The sequence below is a fragment of the Ixodes scapularis genome, unplaced genomic scaffold (assembly GCF_016920785.2).
Source record: "Ixodes scapularis isolate PalLabHiFi unplaced genomic scaffold, ASM1692078v2 PGA_scaffold10__122_contigs__length_95168666, whole genome shotgun sequence".
NCBI classification, from domain to species: Eukaryota; Metazoa; Arthropoda; class Arachnida; order Ixodida; family Ixodidae; genus Ixodes; species Ixodes scapularis.
Genome location: NW_024609836.1, coordinates 47,347,673 through 47,370,396, shown reverse-complemented (window position 1 = coordinate 47,370,396; position 22,724 = coordinate 47,347,673). Strand labels below are relative to the sequence as shown.

General features: G+C 44.5%; 1 pseudogene; it reads left to right on the top strand.

Moving 5' to 3' along the window:
* Nucleotides 1–1,104: 1,104 nt before the first annotated feature.
* On the top strand, nt 1,105–21,945 carry LOC8034662 (annotated as a pseudogene).
* Nucleotides 21,946–22,724: the final 779 nt, after the last annotated feature.

The following is a 22,724-nucleotide window of genomic DNA, read 5'->3' as shown; positions in this document are numbered from 1 at the left end:
TTCTTTCAAAGTTCGACGAAGTTCGACCAATGGACAGTGTTGCACGGCTTCTACACGAAGATTGTAAATTTTTGAAAACAACAATTTTAGAAAGTAGTTCGCTTTATATTGTATAAAGTTCTACCAATGCTTACACACTATAAAAGCTAAAATACGTACTTTTAATGTTTTACTTAGTAATGCGATCCAATGAGGCAATAACACCACAAACTTTGCACTTTTCCTCCGCCAGGTGGTGTCAACTAGTTTTCGAATTTTCGCGCATGTGCACGAAGGTCGTACTTCAGTCGAACTTTTGTTGAACTTCGTCCTAGAAGTTCGAAAAAATCTACCTTTGTCGAACTCACCGAGCGCAGTGACGATGTACTCTCGGCGCTGCTTGGTTGGCTATCAAATAAAACTTGTTTTTCTTTTTTTAATTTATATATTTTGTGTTCTATTTATTATAAAAAATTGGCGCGAGTTTATCGACGTTTTTTGGTTATAGTCAAAAAATCTACGGCCTAATTCAAAAATATTATCCCTCGGATGGACACACTCACAACGTGAAAAAATAAAAGCGCAACAAATACAAAATCGAGCGAGAAATGAGAAATGTCTTCGCCACCCTCCGAAGCAGCGCTCTGTTTTCTCCCTCACTCTTTTTTGGGCTCCCCCCTCTCCCCTCTTTAGCACATCACCCTCCCTTCCTCCTTCCGAGCATCTCGCGTGGAGAGAACGCCTCGTCGACCCCCACGGGAGGAGTTTCCGACGGACGCCGCCAACACAGTCGCACCCTCGTCACTGAGTCAGTCAGTCAGTCAGTCGAGCGGTTAGCCGCAACCAAGCGTGCACGTCTCCTCCGACAGTCGGCTCGGAACGACGAACGTCTTCGGTTGACATCCAGTGGAGGCGTGTGCGTTTGCTTCTTCGACGGCGACCGCCGGTGTGTTCTATTATTATTTTGCGACGACCCGATGCCTGGGTTCCAGACTGCGCCGATGAAACTGTGAAGTATCGCGAAGAGGAGTGGCTCCAGTGTGGAGAACGCAGTGGCCGGTGGTGCCATGGAGCAGTGCTGGTGGTTGGTAAGGTGCTCCGAAGACTGACGTGGGAAACTTTTGTTTTTCTACGTGGCTTCGTTTTTGGGACAGGCCGACCCATTGGTAAGTTCTGCTTCATTTTTTTTGCTCCTACTTCAACAACACACACACACAGAGAGAGACTGACAAAGCAAATCAGGATCACGGGACAAGGCAAAGCCTGCAACGGATTTATCGCCGTATTGTCCGGCTTGCAGTCCGCACCCAGTGTATAGTCCGCGGGAACAAATTTCAGTTAAAAAAAATACGTTTTTTTTTTCTTGATAGTTTACCCCATAGTCGCTACGTAAAACCTTATCATACACACAGCACACCACGACAAAAGCTTGCTTTATTAGCTGAAAAAGAAGCTTGTATCATACATCAACATAATAAGTCATTAAAAAAATCCCTGATGTCTGGTCACATTCCATGATATCGACAACAACAAATCCTTGTAACTTGTGAATGCTCCCCGCAGCACAAAATTTCACGTGTATAGTCCACGGTCTGTCCTCAGAAAATACTGGCATTCAAGAAAAACACATAGCATCTGGTTCTAAGAACCAGGAATAACAAACATCGTTACATGTGGGGGCGAGAACAATCAATAGCATCATTGCCATTATACGCGCGTTTCATAACTTAAAGATGTTTCTTTGCTTCTTTTTTTTTTTACAAGGTATTTGGTAGTTGATTCCAATCATTTTGGAAACATGTGGTTCAGTTCAGTTTATTATTCCACGAAGTCATTTCAAATGAAGTGCATATGAGGAGAGATCTAGAGAGCTGGCGGATAAACGTTTGCTTAATTATGAAAAAGATACAAATCATTGACAACGCGAGCATGTGGTCATGTAAAGTCAATGTACACGTCTTGCTCTCTTCGTATTTGTATTTAATCGCTGGTCGCCTAAAATAGTTTAACGGAAACCTATACTTGTTCATAAATATGAAGCAACTAGCCAGGTGATTAGGTTCACACGGGGGACTTGAGAAAACACTAAACATTACGCACGGGCTCCAGTTTTGTCTTTCCTTCTGGCTTGGCCTTTATTAGACATGGGTCTTTCTCAATTGTGATATGATGTCCAACGTTTCGTGTTCTGTACAGAGCGAAGCCTAATTCATGCGTATACAAAACTTTAAACACATGTAGTTTCCCTTTCAAACCTAGCCTTAAGCACCAATCAATCAGTGAAACGTTTATTACCCGAAACTATAAATTGGGGTGAGGAAGTAAGGGTCGGCATTCTCATGGCTATCAAGGCCCAGGATAGCCCGTGGTAATGCTTAACTATGAGATGTGGACAAATTCCAAGAACCGCGACCTTAAAACAGTTCCGATGTACGGACTGCGACACATTTAGCGCGAACACACGATCGCCAGTCGTTTCCTGTTTATGATTACAGCTGGAGAGCTACCATCAAAACTGATAATGTGGTTGAATATAGTAATATGATATAGTATCATCTTAGGCGGTAATGCGTGTTGCTCGACCATATATCGACCCAAGTCACCAGGCTTGATCTAAAATGGACCGTAAAATCGACGCCTGCATGTAGCAATCTAAGCCTTTTGTCAACGGTGTATTTCACAGGTAGATTTCTTCTTTCAAAATTAGAAAAAGCGTAGCTCCCTTTCCGTAAAAAAAATAGGACCAACAAACTTGCCAGGGTCAACGGCGTGCGGCGAACGCAGGCGACGAACTCGAGTTGCGGATGTGTTTGGCGCGCTTATTGATAGATGGTGTCGGGAGCAACGTCCGAAAGTGTAACCGACCAGCGAAACAAAGCAGACGATACGCAGGCGAAATCCGTTGACAGCAAAAGCCCCGTCTTTATGCAAACGCATTTTTTTTAATTTAAGTTTTGATTTTATTGTTCGCATTTATTTTTAAGCCAATGGTACATCACAAAAGATTATGTTCATTTTTATAGACCACGGTGGTCGCCAGCAGTTTAGATAAAGAGGTAGTGCCACTCGACTTAATCGTCTGCGTCGCCCCCCGCCGTTGACCCTGGCAAGCTTATTGGCCCTATTTTTTACACAAAGGGCGCTACGCTTTCTAATTTTACAAGAAAAACCGACCGGTGAAATACACCTTTGACGAAAAGTTTAGATTGCTAAGTGCAGGCGTCGATTTTTACGGTTCATTTTAGATCGAGTCTGGTGACTTTGAACACCCTATATATATGAGCGAACTGCGAGATCTCAGCGATGTTGTCTTCAAGCACTCTGTGTTGCGCTGACTACCCAGCAAGGATGAAAATGATAGTTCTTATGTTAATGCTGTTTTTTTTTTGTTTTTTTTTTGTTTTTTACTGAGGAGTTCAAAACCAAAGTACGAATACCGAATTGTCTGCACGATAGTCTTGAACACTGGAACAAAAATAATTAATACAATAAAGCATTTTGACACAATGTGCAACACTATTGTTTTATGGTAGACAGAAAACATATGTAAGAAAACAGACTCCTCCAACACAATCATGCTAAGCCCTAAGAACGAATAACGAGCCGAAGAGTTGAAAGTATAAGACAAAAGCCCAATTTACACACAAAGGAACTCTCCTGGAGAATAAATAAAGGTATCGCGAATCAACGTCCCAAATCTTCACCGGATCTGGGTCCTACAGTTCCCTCCATTCCAAGCGGCTCATGGTTTTCGAAAAGAAACGAACTACTGCCGATGCACGAATTGTATGAGACACAAATAACTTTGACCGTTTATCTTAAGAACTGCTTTGAAGCAATTCAAGTGATCAGCGACAACGATCGTAAAGACTCAACTAACTAAAAAGAAAAAAAGAACGCAAATGCCTTATTTAACTTTTGAGCTAGTCTTTAATGGCGCTCTAGGGATTAACGGTCGTTTGAAAGGTACGAAACAAATATTTATCGGACACAGAATGCTGCATTTTCGTACAAAGAATTAAAAAAAAAGGTTTTGTCCAGGTCTTTGATACAAATAGCCCACAACGCTTTTCAACAAAATAACAACACCAGCTTTCTGGCACCTAAAACAATATTCGTCAACACGTTACGAACCTGTGCATTTGTACGAGCTTCCAAAATTATTGTAAAGTGCCACAAATTATTTGCACGCCTGGCTCGCTTCCGTTTAAAAGCAGGCGATCTAACGCGCGTCGCTGAAGACGGGAAAAACCGTAAAGAGCGATAAGAAAATGGCCTGGACAACCGCAAGCTCTTTGTTGAGCGAGTAACTTCACATGGGACTATTAAAGTAACTTTCAATCTGAATATTTACTTCAAGCAACGCCAAATTCAACTGCTATAAATATTGAATAAATTATTTTCCCAACTAATCACTATAGTATGGCATAAGACAGCTTATAACTATATGTCATTAACTATATTCAGTGACAACTTATAAAACGCCGGACCTGGGGAGTCGCGACAATCTTATTATCGCTCCAACGAGACTCCAGCATTAACCCTTTAGAACGCCAAAATACGAATCAAGGAGCGTTAAAATTAGTGCGTTTATCATGTTTACTATGGGGTTCCTAGTGCGTCCACTTTCGCGAAAGTTTAGAAATACGTAAGCTTGATTTTTGTGTGTGTGTGTGATTTATGCGTCACGGTGACTATGCACGTTTATAACTTGTTGGCAGCTCAAGAAAAAAAAAAACTTTTGCGCGTTGTATTCTTTACGAGATTTAGTTGTCGGAAGAAGAAGCGGCGCGCTTGGCGTTTTAAAAGTTTGTATATGTCTTGATAATAACACCGAGATGGGCAAAGTACACCTAAATACTACCTGAAGTAAAGTACAATGTACATTAGAGGTTGTGTACTTCGAGTAAAGGTAAGTAAGCGCACTGGGCGCAATGACTTGAAGTAAATTATGCTATAAATACAGTGTACATTCGAAGTAAAGTACAAGTACTTTTTTAGCGCAATCTTTCATGGGGCCCCTCCGTTTCGCAGTCGGTAACTGGGGATTTTCGGAAGTGGCGGCGAATATTGGATGAAGTCAGGTGGCCACAGAGTATGGTTGTTGTACTCTCGCTGACGAATTATTTTAACACAGTCAGCATATAGGGCACTTCTTTGCATCGGTCTTATGGCCGTCATTATTTCACTCAGAGACACGATCAGATAAGCGATGCGTCATTGCTCGGGTTTCTGCCGAGAGGGGAAGATCCTTCCCGGTATTTCTTCAGAGTTGACAAAGCCTCATTTTGTGATACAAATTTAACAAGATCAAATTTGGGGAATGTACTTTGAAGTCGGAAGTTGTACGTTCCTCTGAAAATACCATAAAAATACTTTAAGTAAGGTACAAGTACGACATGCTCGGATAATATACTTTAAGTAAAGTTCAAAAAAAATTTAACTTACTTAAACTAGCATCTTAAGTACAATGTACCTAAAGTGCTTCCCAACACTGAGATAACATAAGTACAACGTAAAAGGTTTTACATACGTACATAGGTACAATCTAAAATTCACACGCTGTATTTTAATTTACCAAAAACAAAATCTGAAGCATTCTTTTCTTTATATTTATTCGCCTCACACAGCTTTCTGAGAACTCAACACTACATGAAAGTTCCCTTCCAACACACCGCTATTTTTATTTTTTATTTTTTTCTAAATAGTGGAATAATTAGTGATGCATTTAGAAAAATTGTATTGAGCCAGGAATTGCATGCACCCCCTCTCTCGCGGTCTCAGTGTTGTTGTTGTTTTTAAAGTGTTAGTTAAACAATTATGTGTATGTATATTTTTACTTTATTTACCAGATACGGCAAGCCATAAGGCCAATCAGGGAGGGTGAGCTGGTTCAATGTAGTAGCAGGCTGAAAAGACGTAGAATATTATATCGAAAAGCAGGCACATTTCGACTATTTCCGCCATTCGTCAATAGGCGTACAGTTGCGTGCATCAATAGATTTAAGAAAGAAAACTCTACTAATGCAATCTGCGTCAAAATGATACAAATCAACGTGATTGTTGTGTCTAGTTCTACTCGCATTATAAGGGTATGCCTATTTAACATATTTGAGAGAATAGGCGACGTAATGAACAAATATTTCAATTTGAGTCAACATTATAATAGTACTATTAAAATAGAGGGGCAGAATCTGTCTTTCTGTAGCTTTTGATTAAAATAAATTCGGTAGTTTTTCTTTATTATTTTAGTTCGCAGACGCCATGTCGCCAATAATGACCCCTAAAGGGACATTTGAAATACTGTGTAATATTTAGACCTTATTTGATGTTAATTAGGGCTCTGGAAATAGGAAAGATAATTTTTTTTATTTGTGACTCAAGTTGCTGCTTCTTTTTTTTTTTTTTGCGTGTACTCCATTTGCTATTTTTTACTTAGTACGTGTTGTGGTTATTTTAAGTGAATACGTACCTAACTATTTGTAACACTGGACACATTTTGTTTCAGTTTTAAAGGTATACCGTCATTCCTTTTACAAGCTAACAACACGTGGGTGCGAGTTTTTTGTTGCTTTTATTGTTTTGTGCAGTTTTAACCTATGTACTAAAATGCCAATATGCGCACCGCGTTCCTATTGAAAATTATAAAAAAAAATCCTTGTACGATTCGCCCAAAACAAATGTAAGAATTTTTATAAATTATACAAGGCAGATATAAGTTCTTTTATGATATGACGTATATTGAACACATTCATATAATTGTTTTCGCTATAGTCACTCACAGCTTAAAAGACGTGACTTAGTATCGTAATGCTTCTTGCTTCCTGATTCGTTATTGGCCGTTTTTATCGACTAATGCGGCCATCTCATTAGTTGTGGAACAACAGTAAGAGTGAGACGTTCGGAACTTTACCGCACCGAGCTCTTCTTTAACGTTTATAGTGACTATAGCGGTATAAATGGTGAATGAAGTGTCAAAAACGTAGGAAAACGCGAAACTCGTGTCGCTTATCTCCTCAGTGCATATTCCCCTTCAGAACATGCTTTGTTATTGTTGTTGTTTTCCAAAAAGCGTAGGGCCATATGCGGTGTGAGTCATCGGCCAGTAGAGTAAAATTGTATCGAATGTTTTGTGTTTTTTTTATTCGCTGAAGCTAACACTTCTTGCCGACAGCGAGTCAAGGTTCATATTATGACTGACCACCCCGCCTGGAGGGGAAAATTGTTCGAACTACAGTAGTTGCAAGACGGAAAAGTTAAAGGTGAACGAAGCCAAACGCGGGACGCCGGCGTACCGCGTTCTAGCGCATTCGACGAGTGCAGTGGAGACAAAGGCTGCCGCTAGCATTAGACCTACCCCCTAATCATTCGAATCAGAGCGTGGCGTTATGACGTCCCAACGCGCTCTCGTTTCCTCCTCTCCCTCACTCTCTCGACGCATAGCTTTAAATGCAGCTCTCTTTCGATACATAATTGTAGTCAAGGATTCAATTACGACATAAAATAAATGTGTACCAAGTGCTTTCCTTTTTGTGATACTTTAGAGATACAAACTTCGAGAAAACGACCACCCATGGTCGGTGACGGGTTAAGAACTGAGGGGAAGCTCCTCCCCCTGCTTTCGACTTTAGCAAAGTGAACACCAGAGAGAAGGTTGCCCCACTCCAGTGTTCGCTCTGCTAAAGTGAGGAGGGGAGAAAAGAGTTTCCCTCCCTCCCCACTTTAGCTTTAAGTCTACCCACTATTCATTCCAACCAGGACCACTGTCAGCCAATAGCAAGCGAAGGATCCTCGCGCCTCCGACCGGTGGAACCATGATGTCATACCTCGAATGCGCGCGGCTCGTTGCCGATGCAGCCTTAACTACGGTTCAACCCAGCGAGCGCTCGCTCGAACGCTGACGACCGGAGACATCACTCCCGGGGAAGACAGAAACAAAAGTGTGTTAAAATGATAAAGCTAAAAAGTAAAAATTTTCCACTGCTTTATTGCTTTTATCCTCTGCAAAAGCATACACCTTTTATAATAACAGCGTTTGTAATCCCAACGAAGTGCCGCGTTTTCATTGGTCCCATGTCGTCCTGGCTGCCGGAGCAGTGCTCCTCCTATATCGCCGGAGATGACCTAAACGTGTTCGATCTTTGACTCTTTTTTTTTTTTTTTAATGAGAAGATTGGCCGCGCATTGTTATGATTAATGATTTCTAGGATCCTTAAAGCCCGCAGAAGGAGTTTTTGCCGTATTCAAGCGTTCTCAGAAACCTCCCCAGGGCATCTTTTACTTGTCGGCGACTACAGGTACTGCTCTTTTCACGTATAGGGTCGAAAGAAATGGAAAATAAAAATGAAAACTACAATCTCATACGTCGATCACATATATATTTCATACTTTACTCCGTAAAGTATGAAATATGTGAAGTAAAGTAAAAAATGAATATATGAAGAGGGTCGGGAAACTTGGAGTGTGGGGTTCTCGAGTAAAAACACTAAAGTTTGCTGCGTTTGTGCTCGAGAATCCCACACTACAAGTTTCTCTCCGATACCTCGCTTAGCTTTGTCGCAGGCAGTGAGCAGGTACGACATCCACATAACCGCGATGACCGTCATCGTCACAGTGAGCGTCGTTAACACTGGTTATGAATTTGACAAAAAAAAAAAAAAAGTCTGTTGCGGCGCAAACGCAGAGTCACCGTTGCGCGTGCGTGCGGTTCCAAGTCGAGACTTCGCGTGCGATGCAAATGCAGCGACGGCGGCGTCGACGAAGCAGAGGCGCGTGCTTTGTGGGGCACGAGGCTTCCGACCGGCACCGACCCGCGACAGCCACGGCCCAGGAAGCTGCCTTTGTGCACCCCGTCTCTGGGTTAAAGCCGCTGCCAAATAAATAACAGATACGAGACGCGGACGGGCGCTCGGGGGAAGCAGAAGACTGCCAGCGCGAAAGCCGCGTCGAAGAACTCCACCCAAGATTCGATAAGACGAAGAGAGAGGGAGAGAAGGCTCGTGAAAGAGGAAAATACTAACCTAACCTAAACTAATCTAACCTAGCCTAACCTAAACTAACCTAACCTAAACTAACCTAACCTAAACTAACCTAACCTAACCTAACCTAGCCTGACTTAACCTAAACTAAACTAACCTAACCTAACTTAAACTAACCTAACCTAACCTAGCCTGACCTAACCTAACCTAACCTAACCTAACCTAAACTGACCTAACCTAACCTAGCCTGACTTAACCTAAACTAAACTAACCTAACCTAACCTAACTTAAACTAACCTAACCTAACCTAACCTAACCTAACCTAGCCTAACCTAAACTGACCTAACCTAACCTAACCTAGCCTGACTTAACCTAAACTAAACTAACCTAACCTAACCTAACCTAACTTAAACTAACCTAACCTAACCTAGCCTGACTTAACCTAATCTAACCTAACCTAACCTAACCAATGGCCAGACGGTCATTATTATATGGGGGAAGCGGGAGGAGGAGGGGGTAATAAGGTTGGAAAGCAACTGATATAAGAGAAAATGGGGAAATGAAGGAGGAGAGGATTCGCCATTGTCAATGACTTCGCGGCGGGGGATGGGAGCCTCAGCCAGGAACGACCGAAGACAAGGTGGTGGGATCCGACGAAGACACCGGGCGCGGAGCACGAAGTCAAAGTTTGTTTATACAGCGTTTATATAGCGTAAGGTCGGTCTGCCAGGATGGGGCGACGCCGGTTTACACGTTTCCCGAATTTTTCAAGTACCGTCACCAAGCACAAAGCAAGTGCCCAGTCTGACCCGTAGTGCAATGGTTGAGGCGCTGAGCAAACGGCGATGGAGATTGGAGGATGCCCGAAGAGGCATTTTTGGGTCGAAGCGATCGCGAATCGGTTTGGTCTATATTAGGACCGCCTGCTAGCTGTAAACCGACACGCTGTGTACAAACAGGTCAGCGTTTCAAGTGAAGCGTCTGCACGTCGCAGTGAAGACAGTAGCGCCACCGCAGCCTCGTGACGTCAAAGCATAGGCGCGACTACGGGGGTGATTCGCTGCGTTTCCATAGGAGTTAAGCCTTTTTTATTTTTTTACTTTTTTTTAGGTAAGTTCGTTCTTTGAAAATTTTATAGAAAAAAATGCACCAACTGTGGGCAACGCTGCACAAAATCGTAACGCGATAGGTTAAGAAACCGATTTTTGCTGTGGATTTATAGAGCCTGGCTGTTATTTGAGACACCCGGTAGAACGATCTCAAATATCTTCTAGCGGAGTTCTCCGCCGGATTTATTAGCTTCCTAAACTAAGGACATCATGTCAATATTAGTGCTTTCCCGATTAAAAATCTCGCCTCGTTGTCGATTCCCTCTGGTTCGTTAGAATCGACTATAATTTCTTCTACCGCGGAGCCCAAACCCCGACGGTTTCTGTACTACATAGTGTCCCCCATTTTTCACCACCAGCCAAACTGGACGTCAAAAGCGGGAAGTATGGCGCACGGCTGAAAGAATACGCACCAATAAAAAAGTAAAAAAAAAGTTTTTTTTTAACTTTTATATGGTCGAGCTGCGGCCCAGTATGTTGGTCAAATCGCTGGCGTAAATATGTCTCTGCTTCAGTCACAAACCTCTGACTTTGCTCGCAATGAAAAGTGGTGGAAGACTGCGCGTCTTGTAATATGAGTGATATGAACCTCGTCTGTGTACAAAGTCACTGCTCTACAACCAAGCGAAACAACCAAGAGCTGAGGCCACTATTAATTGCCACCCGATGTGAATGACAACATGTCGTTGCACTGGGGCTCAGGAAATCAAAACCGGCGAGACAGTAACAGACGACGTGCACAGGAGATGTGCCACCTGTGCCGGCGACTAACGTACGTTGAGATCCATGGACCTGTGCCCTCGTGACACTGAAGGTCACAAAACGTACATACGCCGGGCTGGTGTAGAAACTTTGACGAGGAAGGAGTGCCACAGCGACGTTTTATATCTTATTTTGTTCGATCCAGTTTTAAATGCATGTCTTTCGGCATATCTTCTTCAGAAAACAATATAAAAAGAAAAATTGGGTCTATTGTAAGACCCCCTTCCTCAAAGTAGAACAAGCATTAGATCGCCATCATGCCCCATCTCACGCTCGGCTGCATCGAGACCTTGAGAACAGAAGATAAGGCTACAGTTTAACAATCGACGCCTTTCAAACATCAAAAGACCAAAAAACAGAAAGCGACAAAAGAAAAGAAAAAAAGTGAAGAGAAGAAGGAGATGGCCACCCCACCCCGTTTGATGCCCTAAATACAGCATCTTTTCCATCGCCTACCGGTGAGAGCGAGAGAACGCGGCCTTGCAACGTCCGAGGGTCAAGAGAAACAACGAGCCCTCGGTACGCTCTACTTCGTTTAGACCTCACGATGGACCGCAGACGACGCTACGAACAGGCCGTAGACTTTGCGGTGTTTATTTACAAGAAAATCGGCATACGTTTTTCGGCATTTACTCATTTAAAAAAAAAAGATATCGGCGTATTTCTGTGCTCTGTATCGGACGGACGCTAAAAACGGTAATTATCGGTTTAAAGACAATCTTACCAAGAATTAAGGGTTTAGACATCTTGAATGTTCAAGACTAGGAACTAAAAGGGGACAACACAATCGGGTGTTCCCGATTTTGAAAGTTCACCGGCTCGCCTGCATCTTCTCCGCTATTCTAAGAGTTTAAGTCCAAAAGAGCAAGTTTCGACGAAAGCAGTCTTTCTAGAGCAGACACTTTCAAAAATGTTTTGTGTGTGTGTGTGTGTGGTTTTGAACTTTTCGGACACAACGGTTGTTTATCCGGGTTTTTCGTTTAAAATCAATTTTGTGTGTTTTTTTTTTACGTATCGATGTTATCAGTTTCTTTTTTTTTTTCTTTGTAAGAACCGGAAAGTCTACGGCTTGGCTATAAGAACTATTGTGTCAGTCTCACGTGACCTTCAAGAGGGGCGCAGCGACGCAAGACACGTCACGTGATACACTCGGAGCAGTGGATTGGCTCGGATATGGCTTCGTCCGTTGTGGTTCATCAAAGCCAACCTAGTGCCAAGTGAGCGTCACGTGACCTTCGAGGAAGGCCCAGTGACGCAAGAGGCGTGACGTCATACACAGACGGCGCTGGATTGGCTAGGAGATGGCATGTAGCGTCTGCAACGGTTCATCGTCAGGTGAAACGAAGTACCGAGAAGAAAGCAAAAACAACCAAAAACGAACGCGGGAGGAACCGAAAATGAGGGTGGCAGCCGAAGCGCGACGGCTCGGCCATCGCGGCTGCACGGACACAGAGGGAGTTCTGTCCACTTTTGACTTCCTCGACAAAGCTCCGTTGTCGGCGAGAGACTGGTAGTTGAGGACCACCCGACCGAGAAGACCTGCTCAGACAGAAGACCTGCGCTGGCCTTGGCCGCCGGACGCGTGCGACGTCCGCTCGCCATTACGTCATTGGAGGAGGAGAGGAAGAACCTTTATTAGGAGTATTTTTGATGCACCGCTGGTGGGCGATTTTGGGGCGGAGGGCCGTCATTGTGCGAAGGAGCCGCCGCGTTCGCCGTTGTGGGCTCGTCTTCGCCGGTGGCGTCGGATTCAAGGGGTGTCAGTGTGCCGCCGATGGAACGCGCGATTTCCTTTTGTGGTCTTAGGGGGCCGTAAATATAGCTTAGACTCTGTTTGAAAGGCCAAGTCATCCGAGAGAAAAGCGCGTATCGCGTTGCCTTTGATGATAGCAGGGAGTCCTCCATGCGCGTGCAGCATTGCTTATTTTATTTTGTATTTTCTTTTTTTTTTTTTTTTTTTATTTTCGAGCCATAGGTGACTCTACTGTCGCCAAAAAAGTGACGGTTCAGCGTGCAAAAAAAAAAAAAGAAAGAAGAATCAGTTACGAAGCGTTGGCTTGCCCCTTCGGCAAGCGAACGAAGCAGGCTCCGAACGCAGAGACATCGAGAATATGGCGGATGCCGGAACTCGCTTTTTGTGAAAAGTTTCTGGTCGGTGCCATTTCTAGAGTAGATTAATTGTTTTGTGCGCTTGTTTAGAGAGCCAGAAGCTAGTTAACACCTATGGGTTTCTGGTGTCTCCGCTGTGTATAAGAAATGTAATCAGTGCAGTGCCACTGCACTGGCACTGGCCTGCTGCCTTTAAAAAATTACTGAAACAATTAAAAAAAATTGTGTTAAAAGCTGATTGCCATGGCTTTTTTTCCTGAAAAGACTTATCGCATTTATCTTGGGCTAAAAGAAAACGTATACTGGCTCTATTTTTTTCTTTTTTTTAATTCGTGCAGCCATTGCCACAAGACATGCAACAATCTTCGCAGCCTTTTTTTTTTTCTTTCTTTTTTTCTTTCTTGGGCATTTTGACGTGTTTGCCGGCATCCCCGATCCAGCTTAATGGCGAGCAGAGACGGGCAGTATTTCAAATATAAGTATTTGAAATACGTATTTTAAATACTTCGTGTATTTTGCATTTGTAATTAATTACAAATAGGGTAATGATTTGACGTGTGTATTTAAATACTAAAACGCGGGTATTTCAAATACAATTGTAATTAAATACAATTTTGTGGGCGAAAATACATCCCTCAAATTTATTGTCACGACTCAATTTGCTCATCCTGAGACGTGCCCAGAGCAGGAAGAAAACTACGTTCTGCACCGAATGCAGTGTCTCTCAATCAAGCACAAGCGTTTAGTGACTTTGTGATTACGGTGCTAGTCCAGGGCAAGAATAGTGACGAAATCGACGTTCAGAGGCAGAATGGCTAAATAAGTGCCTGTGACAACTTGTGATGTTCTCTAGCCTGATTTCCATCCATATTTTTGCCTGGAACATTCTAAATGCGCGAGTCGTCCAGATTTTCGTAACTGGTGCGAGTTGCAACAATAAAAAATTGTCTAGGTAGTGCTGCACGTCTTGGTCGTCTCGGTTCTTTGTTGGTCTACACCAAAATGTAATCGACAAAAAAAGCTGCTTGAAGCTCTGTTCTTTATTCACCTATTACGTCCAAGCTGATTACGTTTTTTTGTGATTATATTTCTATTACGTTACTAGAGCCTCGCACACTAACTCCCGAGTGTGCGATGCAAAATGAAATTGAGATACCCAGAAACCCGTTGCAGGTGCCCTGAAGTCGCTGACGCAAATTTTGAGGAATGTATTTGGAAAAGTATTTGGAGGAGACCAAATACATTCGGTTGTATTTGTATCTCGTACTTAAATGTTTTTTTGGAAATGTAATTAGATTTGTAATTAAATACATTTTTGACGAAGTATTTTGTATTTGTATTTCGATACATATTTGCATGTATTTTGCCCATCCCTGGTGGCGAGCAAGGGTGATCTGACGCCGCCAATGACGTCCCTTTTGCTAGTTATTGTCTCCGCCCTCGCACTTTCTTGCCCTCGGCGTGCCGCAACGGGCGGGTCTACGTCGACATTTTAATTGGCTATTACGGTGCTCCTACTAATAAGATCAAAAGAAAACTTAAGACGCCTATTTTTTTTTTTTTTTTTGTGTGTGCCTGTACAATACAACGTTTACTGTTTGATCGAATTAAAGGACCTCTTCAGCTTCCCTTTAACGTGCATCAGACAGTATACTGATCACGACTGCAAGCCGGTACAATGCTCATCCAGATCGAACGGCCAGGAGCCCTGGAATCTGCGAGTTGCTCACTTTGAAAAGCAACGAAGGCACGCGTGCTGAGTTGCGTAATTTGCCAGAACGAAACAAAAAATTTCGAATACTGCAAAGATATATGAACGATTTCGAACCACAAGCCTGCGGTGAAAAAATGTATTTCAGCCAGCTATAGGACATGAGCTCTTTCGTTTCGGTGGGCGAACGCAGCCCCCGTGCCTTGACACACCAACGTATATAATGGGCGAAGCCCCTTGTTTCCCGTTGTTTAAAACCAAAATCCCGTCTATCGTGCAATGAAACATGCGCTAAATACGTTCACAATTATATTCAAAAGTATTGTGTAGAGTTGCGGGATGAATAGGCGCGAGCAAAATAGTCGTGTATACGAACCAATGCGTAACCCACAGCCTTGCGCCGAGTTGCTATGCACGACATGTAAAATGGATTGCAGGATTCGCCTTATCGCCTTAATGTAAAACACATTCCTGAAATGAAGAGGCGTATTCGACGAAGCACTATTCATCTGTGCTCTCGGAAGTACTCAAACCCCAAGGTTATTCGCGACTCCAGGGACCTATAGGGGGCGCCACCACCAAACAAACATGGCGGCTGAGTCCAGGTCGCGTCGGCTCGGCCGGGCCGCCTGAACAGGTGGCGCGTTCAATTTAACAGATTTTCTTTTGTTTAATGCCCAATTTTATAGGTATTTGAATTGAGACGGTGAAGTGTAGCCCGTGCACATAAACTTACAGAGCATAGTTTTGTCTTCCAAGTGTGTTTTTTGTTCTTTTTATGTTAAACTTTCGTTTCGGAGATTTCGTCCGAAACCGAAACTATGGGCTCTGGAGAGACGGTAATGTACTAATCAGTTTTGATCATCCAAAGGAAAGCGGCAATGACTGCAGAATTGTCCCACCGACAGTAATTTTCATCCAACTCGCATACCTCGACCATGCGACTTATCTGTCCGCGAAATCGAGCTTTTGTGCGTATCCGCGTTTAAGAAACATCTCCTGTCGTCTGCTCGGTCAACAACACAGGCTGCAGGAAAATTACGAAAATTAAGCAAGCGCTTCTTGAGCCAAGGAGCATGTTAAACCGCCGGCACCCCACTAGGCAGCTGATACTCGTATATCAATTCAAGTTTTAGGAGCAATCGAGAAGTCATTTTGACTTTTGACGAGCGGGTTATGTATTATATTACGTACTATGGTCCCACTAAAGCGATATTAGTATATTCTTCGGTTTGAAATATGAGCTTAGTTAACTAGCTATTATGTGAACTACTGAATAAAAGTATATTTGACAGACAGAGAGATACTAAGTTAAACTTAGCCAAATGGTTCTAGCCGGTAGCACGGAGATGAATGCGGACAAACTGAAGAGAGTCTTCATTGGAGACTCACGCAGAACTTAGCCAAATGGTTCTAGCCGGTAGCACGGAGATGAATGCGGACAAACTGAAGAGAGTCTTCATTGGAGATTCACGCAGAACCTCTCTGCATTGTACTTGACTTCGAATCCTGAAAGGAAAAAATTAGTATTTTTGTGGCCGGTCAACCTGAGCAATGTAGACGTATATTGCTGCTGGCCTTTGAGGGGATATAATATAAATATTGGAGGCACGATAGATCATAATGCCGTGACAGCTTCTAACGTTGCGAGACGCGTCCCCCACCTTTTGAAAACAGATAATTTCCCTCATTTATCATTTGCAGCGAGCAGGTTTTCCTGAATCAAGTAATTGCGAAATCAACCCAACTCCTTCAGAGTGGTCCAGAGGATTTTTCGGCGAAAAGCAGCCAAGATGAGTAGCCAACACACCGACCGGCGTGGGTGGCTCAAACTTGAAGCTAATCAAACACAACCAAACTCAAGAAAAACAGCCATCGAACCTTGCCATTCACTTGACTGCAGCATTGGTGTTCCCTCCAGTGAAATGCCTCGTCTGTCGTCCTCCAACTGCTCTACATCCTCATAAAGAAACCCCTTATCAGTTACCAAGTAGTCGTCATTTTGAATGTGATTCGAGACAAACAAGAAATCAAAACGTTTTTTCCGCGATTCCTCCCCATCCAAGACATCGAAAACACGTGACGGAAGGAAACAATCTACTGAGGCTTCGTCGCACTAATGAACACTCAGGCCAACTTAAGAAATTCCCGGACCTTCGTAAAATTACACTGTTGGCCATCGCGCCGACAACACGTGTCCGCGAAAGCCACCAGAGACGCGGAGGGGCGCGGAGCGACCTGGACCGGCTGGTTCCCGGTTTTCCCGCTTGGTGGCGTCCGTTTTGCTGGAGTCGCGAATATTCCTGGATAAAAAAAAAAAACAAAAAAAAAACATGACAAAAATCCCGGAGGCTCTTCTGTTCGATCTCCGAACGTCAGGCGGTGCGCGAGGAGCGGACGGCTCTCTTTTTCACTTTGAATGGAGGGACCTACCCACTAATCCCTCCAACCAGAGCTCGGCGCTCTGACGTCATCGCCCGCTCTTTTCTCCTCCTCTCCCTTGGTGTCTTTCCGCATAACTGAGGCATTAAAATGGGAGCGCGTTCCTGTCGCGAATAATCGGGAGAAGAAAAGGTAATTTAAGATTAATATTACCCTTTCCACAAGACATTTTTCTCGCTTTTGAGCGGACGATCTCGTCGGCGACGAGGTGGGCAACGCGATACCTGCAGATATTCGGTCCGCTAAATACCGACATGACCGAATGAATACGACGCAAAAACAAAGAACAAAGAAACGTTGCGTCCACATCGTCACAAAACAGTCACGAGCTCCGAAAAAAAAAGAAAGGGAGAGGGTTAGAGGGGGAGAGGAGAGGAGTCCTCGACGTCGGAATCGTTCAATAAAAGCGTCGAGGCGTGTCTCGAGCACATCTGCCGTTCGGTGGCGCGTGACACATCGCTCACGTGCAGAGTACGGCCCACGACCGGGACTCGCTGACCTCCCACCCGCGGCTTCCACACACTGTTGTCCAACACCTTTGCTTCTTTTCTTTTCATCCCTTCCAAGCAGTGTTTGTTCTCTCTCTTCTTTCACCTTAGGATGGACTGCGTTGAAGACTACGAGCCATGAAAGCCAATCCAATACCTTATAAGTGCCACGTGACCCACAGGAGACACGCAGCAACAAGCGGAAAGCGTGGTCACGTGCTCCGTACAAATCGCTGCAGTGGCTCGTGTGGCTCCTAACGTCCACTGCGGTCCATCTTAAGGTGAAATAGAGTATCGTATTATTTTTCATTATTTCTGTTCGCGAACAAGGATCGTGGAATGCCTCACAAATCGGCGCGGATCTAGGCGAAGGTTACGTTGGTTCCACTCCGTTTCGTCATGCTTCCATCACATTTTTGTTTTTAATTCACGTATGACTTTTTTGTATCGTTCTGGTTTCAGCACCTGCGACTCAAGGCTTTGGGGCCAAGGCAACCTCGGCGTTTGTCAGGGTTGAATAATAATCGTTGCGTTCGGGTCGCAGAGCTCCGCCGCTATGTTCTGCGCACGGTTGCGTTGATTAAAGGTACACCAGGCTTTGACAACCTGCAAGGAGTGTCTCTATACGTGACGTCAAAGCGACCGGGTAAAGGGGTATTCAGACGAGGGAGAAATCCCGGGGATTTCTCCCCGGCACGCGCATCCCACGACGAAAACGTCGGGCTTTGCGATGTGCAAAAGCCTCGCGTTTTCATCTCGTGATGCGCGTCCCACTCTCATCCATCACACAAAAGACACGGCGTTTGCAGCAGACGTTATGACAGTACGAAGCAAACAAAAATCTAAATTAGAAAATTCGTCCGCTAAGTTTAGCCGAGAATCAGACCCGACGCCACAGTTTCTCCGCTGGATTTAGCGGGAAACTGTATCTGATGCATTTAGCGAAAACAAAAGTTCTCAATAAATTCAGCGAAAACTGCTTTTTGAGCCAACAGATATACGGTACTGAATCTTGAGAAGCGTCTGTCGTGTGCCATTTGCAGGGCGGGCCTCGACCATGGTGCGTCCTCCGGCAATCTCGCTGGGAAGACGCGGGCTGCTCGTGTTTTTGCTGCTGCTGCCGCCACTGCTGGGAGCGGTGGTTTCGCTTCCGGCCTCGGTGCCTCCGGCGGACCTGAACGCGTTGCTGCGCGCCGAGTTTCGGATCGCGCCGGAGCCACTGCAGCCGGGACCCGTCTACCCCGGGATCCCGGAGGCAGTGCAAGAGTCGCGAAACGGGGTTCGGTCCAGGACGACCACGGTCAAACCTTCGAGGCCAGGAAATAAGCGGGTGAGTTCGCGGGTATACGCTGAGGTTGTTACTGCACCCACTTAAACCCTTAACTGCGGTTTAGCCAAATACTTTACTAGAGAGAATACATTGCACTCCATTCGTTGGCATTATCGCACCTACGGCAAGAAATCCACCCCTAGAGGTTTTAAAACCCCGCGTGTGCATCCGGTTGGCCACGATTTCGCGCATCTGCACCCAGGGAAAGGGCTGCCATTGACGCACAGAGATGCCGGATTCGCCAAGGCAGCAGAGACGGCTGTCTTTACGAGTTTCCACGACAATAGAGAATGGAAACCATCCTTCCCAAATACGAAGAAAACACCGAGGCGCCGCGCGTCCAGTCGTTCCAGCTAATCAAAAGCTTTGGGCGCCCAGGACATTTGATTTTCGTGGATAAAGATGAAGTTTCTAGTAAAATACTTGGCTTAACCAAGGTTTTGTTGATTAGCACCACACCCACCTGACTAACCAACCCCACCTTACCTCAGCTCCCCACCCCCCGGGTTGCGGGCAAAAAAATAATAAAAATAAAATACGGCGTTAGTTCGTATCATTGTGAGTCGGCTTAGATATAGTCTTAAACCAGTGACACTTTTGATTTGGGAACCACTGAAGCGACTAGGCGACTGACGTGGCTCAAGTAAACGCCTCCTGATTCGCCCACGTGCTTGTTCGAAGTAATGGGTGTAATGGGAAAGTTCATTTCCATCATGCCGCATCCACGTCCCTACTTTTTGTGTATTCCTATGCGTACTGCGTAAACTAGTTAAGGATTCTAAACTCTATAATATCATATATATTATAATCCACCAACTTAATTGTAACAGCCAAGAATAGCAATATTCCCACAAAGAAAGGTAGTCAGATTCCCTTTTGTGAAAGAGTTTATTTTGTATTTATTTCTTTATTTATTTATTCAGTTACCCTGAATATGCTAAAACGGGTAGCAATAAAAGAAATGAGCTACTAAAGTACAAAAGGTAAGAAAATAATATTCTCAAGAACAACAAAATGGAAATGATATGTAAGAGAAAAAATATTAAAAAAAAATCTGTAGCTCGTTATTAACTCCCTTACAAATACCACTATCGTCGCATGGTGCAATTCTTTTTTATATTTTTTACAATAAACTGTAAATAGGTGAGCCGGTAGTGCAATTTGTTTTTTTGTGTTTTTTTTTTCATTCTATATTTGTCGCGGGTAAAAAGAGTTTAAAGAGGCGAGTGCATCGGTGGGCTTTAGAAATAAGGTTTCTAAATGGTAAATTGCCATGACAAATCTTTTTAAAGCAATGTTACACGAGTTTTGTTTTGCCTTAAAGTTAATTCGGCAAGGTCCGGTCGCTCCCGTCAATCAGAAACAGCTGAAGCAAAAGAACTACGTAGTCAGAATTGACAAATAATAATAAGTGTGCTGTATGTATTTTTATACAGACGGAAGATAGTCAACCTTTGTGGGCGTCTGGTGTCTCAGCTGTAGATGATAAATTAAGCCAGTGCTGCACAACCGCTGGTCAGGGGTCCTTAACGTGCACCACGTAGTAGCGTCACGCGACCGCCCGCCGGTACGATGCTCATCCAGATCGAAACGGGCAGGGATTGAACCCAGGATTCCTGAGTTCTGCAGAGCGAGGTTCCGCTTCACGGGCTCCGGGCTGGTGTGCGATAACCCACTTGGCCACCAAGGCCCCTAATAGATAAATCGTAAGCCTCTTTTATGCACGCTTTCTAATTAAGGACCACAGAAAATTTAATTGTTGTATTTACTAAACTTAGGCCGTCTGTTATACATTAGGAAATTATAGTTTAACGGTCCTCCGCGGGCAGTTTTCCTTGGCGGTAATGTGATTAATATAATTGATTCATGTCAAGTCGCTGGTTATGTGGAGACTAATTATAAGACGAGAATGTAGTGAATATGATGTCGATAACACTACAGGTATAAGGATACTATGACGAAAAGCGAGAAAGGGGACTTACTTCGCATTCATCCCAAGTTGAGAAATCTGTGTCAATCTTCACACCAATAAGGCATCTGAGCCAAAGTGATCAATCAATCGATCACTCCCACAATGGCTGTATGCCTAAAATGAACCTTTTTATTGGAAAATTGTGCAGCGAAGCAGAGGAGGTCACTCAAGCCCGGAGACTACCACCGTGCGGCGAAGCAGGCATTGGACCGTGGAAGAGCCAACAGCCACACCACCGACCACATCAACGAGAGACTATTCAGGCCTCTACATCTCCCCTCCTATCATGGTCCTGGACGGCAACTACGGCGACAGAGACAACACGCGAGTGGTCCATGACGTCCTGGTGATAAAAAACCGTCCCAGACGGCCCTCCACACTGGGTCCGACACCCACCGTGACTCCGATGTCGCCGTACCCCTTGTCGAAGTACACTGGGCCGCCTTACAACGAGCATCGTCCGGCCTTCTGGGCAGGAACAGCCATTCCGGCAGGTTACGGCGTCACCCACGCAGTCCTCCTCAACAACCACAAGCCACCATCCGCAGCAGTCTCTTCGTACAAGAGGCCCTCCTCGGGAATGACATCCATTCACATCTATCCATTGACGACGACGTCAGCGGGGACCACGAGCAGCTACCCTCATGGTACCATAGCCTCTGTACCACTGTCCGTGTACGATACTGTGGCCAACACGACCATCGTGCACTCCAACATCATCACGCTGTCTAAGCCGTCCTACTCGACGACCCCACAAATGGAACCGACCACAACGCTGCCTCCGGATGACGATTACTTTGGAGGTACTACCACGGAGTACGACTCAACTGAATCGCCTTCATCGTCGTCTGTAAAGCCATCGACTACCGAGTCGTTGCCGGCGTGGGCAACGCAGCAGAAGCCCGCTACTACGACGTCCCTGCAGACTTCGAGCGTTGTGGCTCCCATTGGCTCTGTGCCGGGCATACTAAACCCCATCGGAAGCCTCGTACAAAAGTTTCCAACAGGATCGTTGTCCGTCTTCCAGAACATCGGGCGAGTGATGGCTGTCCTGCCTTCAGTTCTTGCGGCCTTCCTTCTCACCGCCTTGCTTTTCGTTTGAAGTGGTGCGCGCTCATTTTGTGCTTGTGTTGATGTGAAGCGACGAAGACTTAGCCATCCAAGTTGGCTTAAGACGCTGAAAGGGCGCTCTATCAGGACACGTCGCGCTGAAGCTTGTGACTTTCGTCTTTAAGCGAATTATGAAGAGGACAGAGTTATGTATTGCATGTTTATTTATTTACGATCGAATTATTTATTTTTATTGATACAAGCCTCGAGACTGCTTTACTGTAGATTTGTTTTATATGTCATTCTATGAACGGATGATTTCTTTTTTTTTTTTTTTTATCCCCTCGTTGAAACTGCAAATAATGCGTGTTTACGCCATGATAATTCTCATCTTTCGGAGACACCTTCGGAAGAGCACATACGAACTTGTTTTTCCCCAACATTTGCCGAAAACCCTCGAATGGCGGCCTCCGCGAAAGTGTGTTTGCTCCAAGAGTTGCGCGGTCTCCGGGACTACGCGTCGCTCAGTAAAACAGGACATCGAGGAAACCGCAGTGACGACTAACGAGTGTAAATACGATAATTCTTACAGTTATAAAAATCGAGCCCCCCCAAAAAAAAGAACGAAGACATCTCACGACTAATAAAAACGTCCATGGCCGCTTCACGCACAAACAGAAAGCGGCCACCAAGATCGTAAACGAACCGGCCATCGAGACGGCAGTAAGTATTAAGATTTTCCATATTCAATATGAGACACTGTAGTCCCTGTCAACTTAAGAAACGCCAGACAT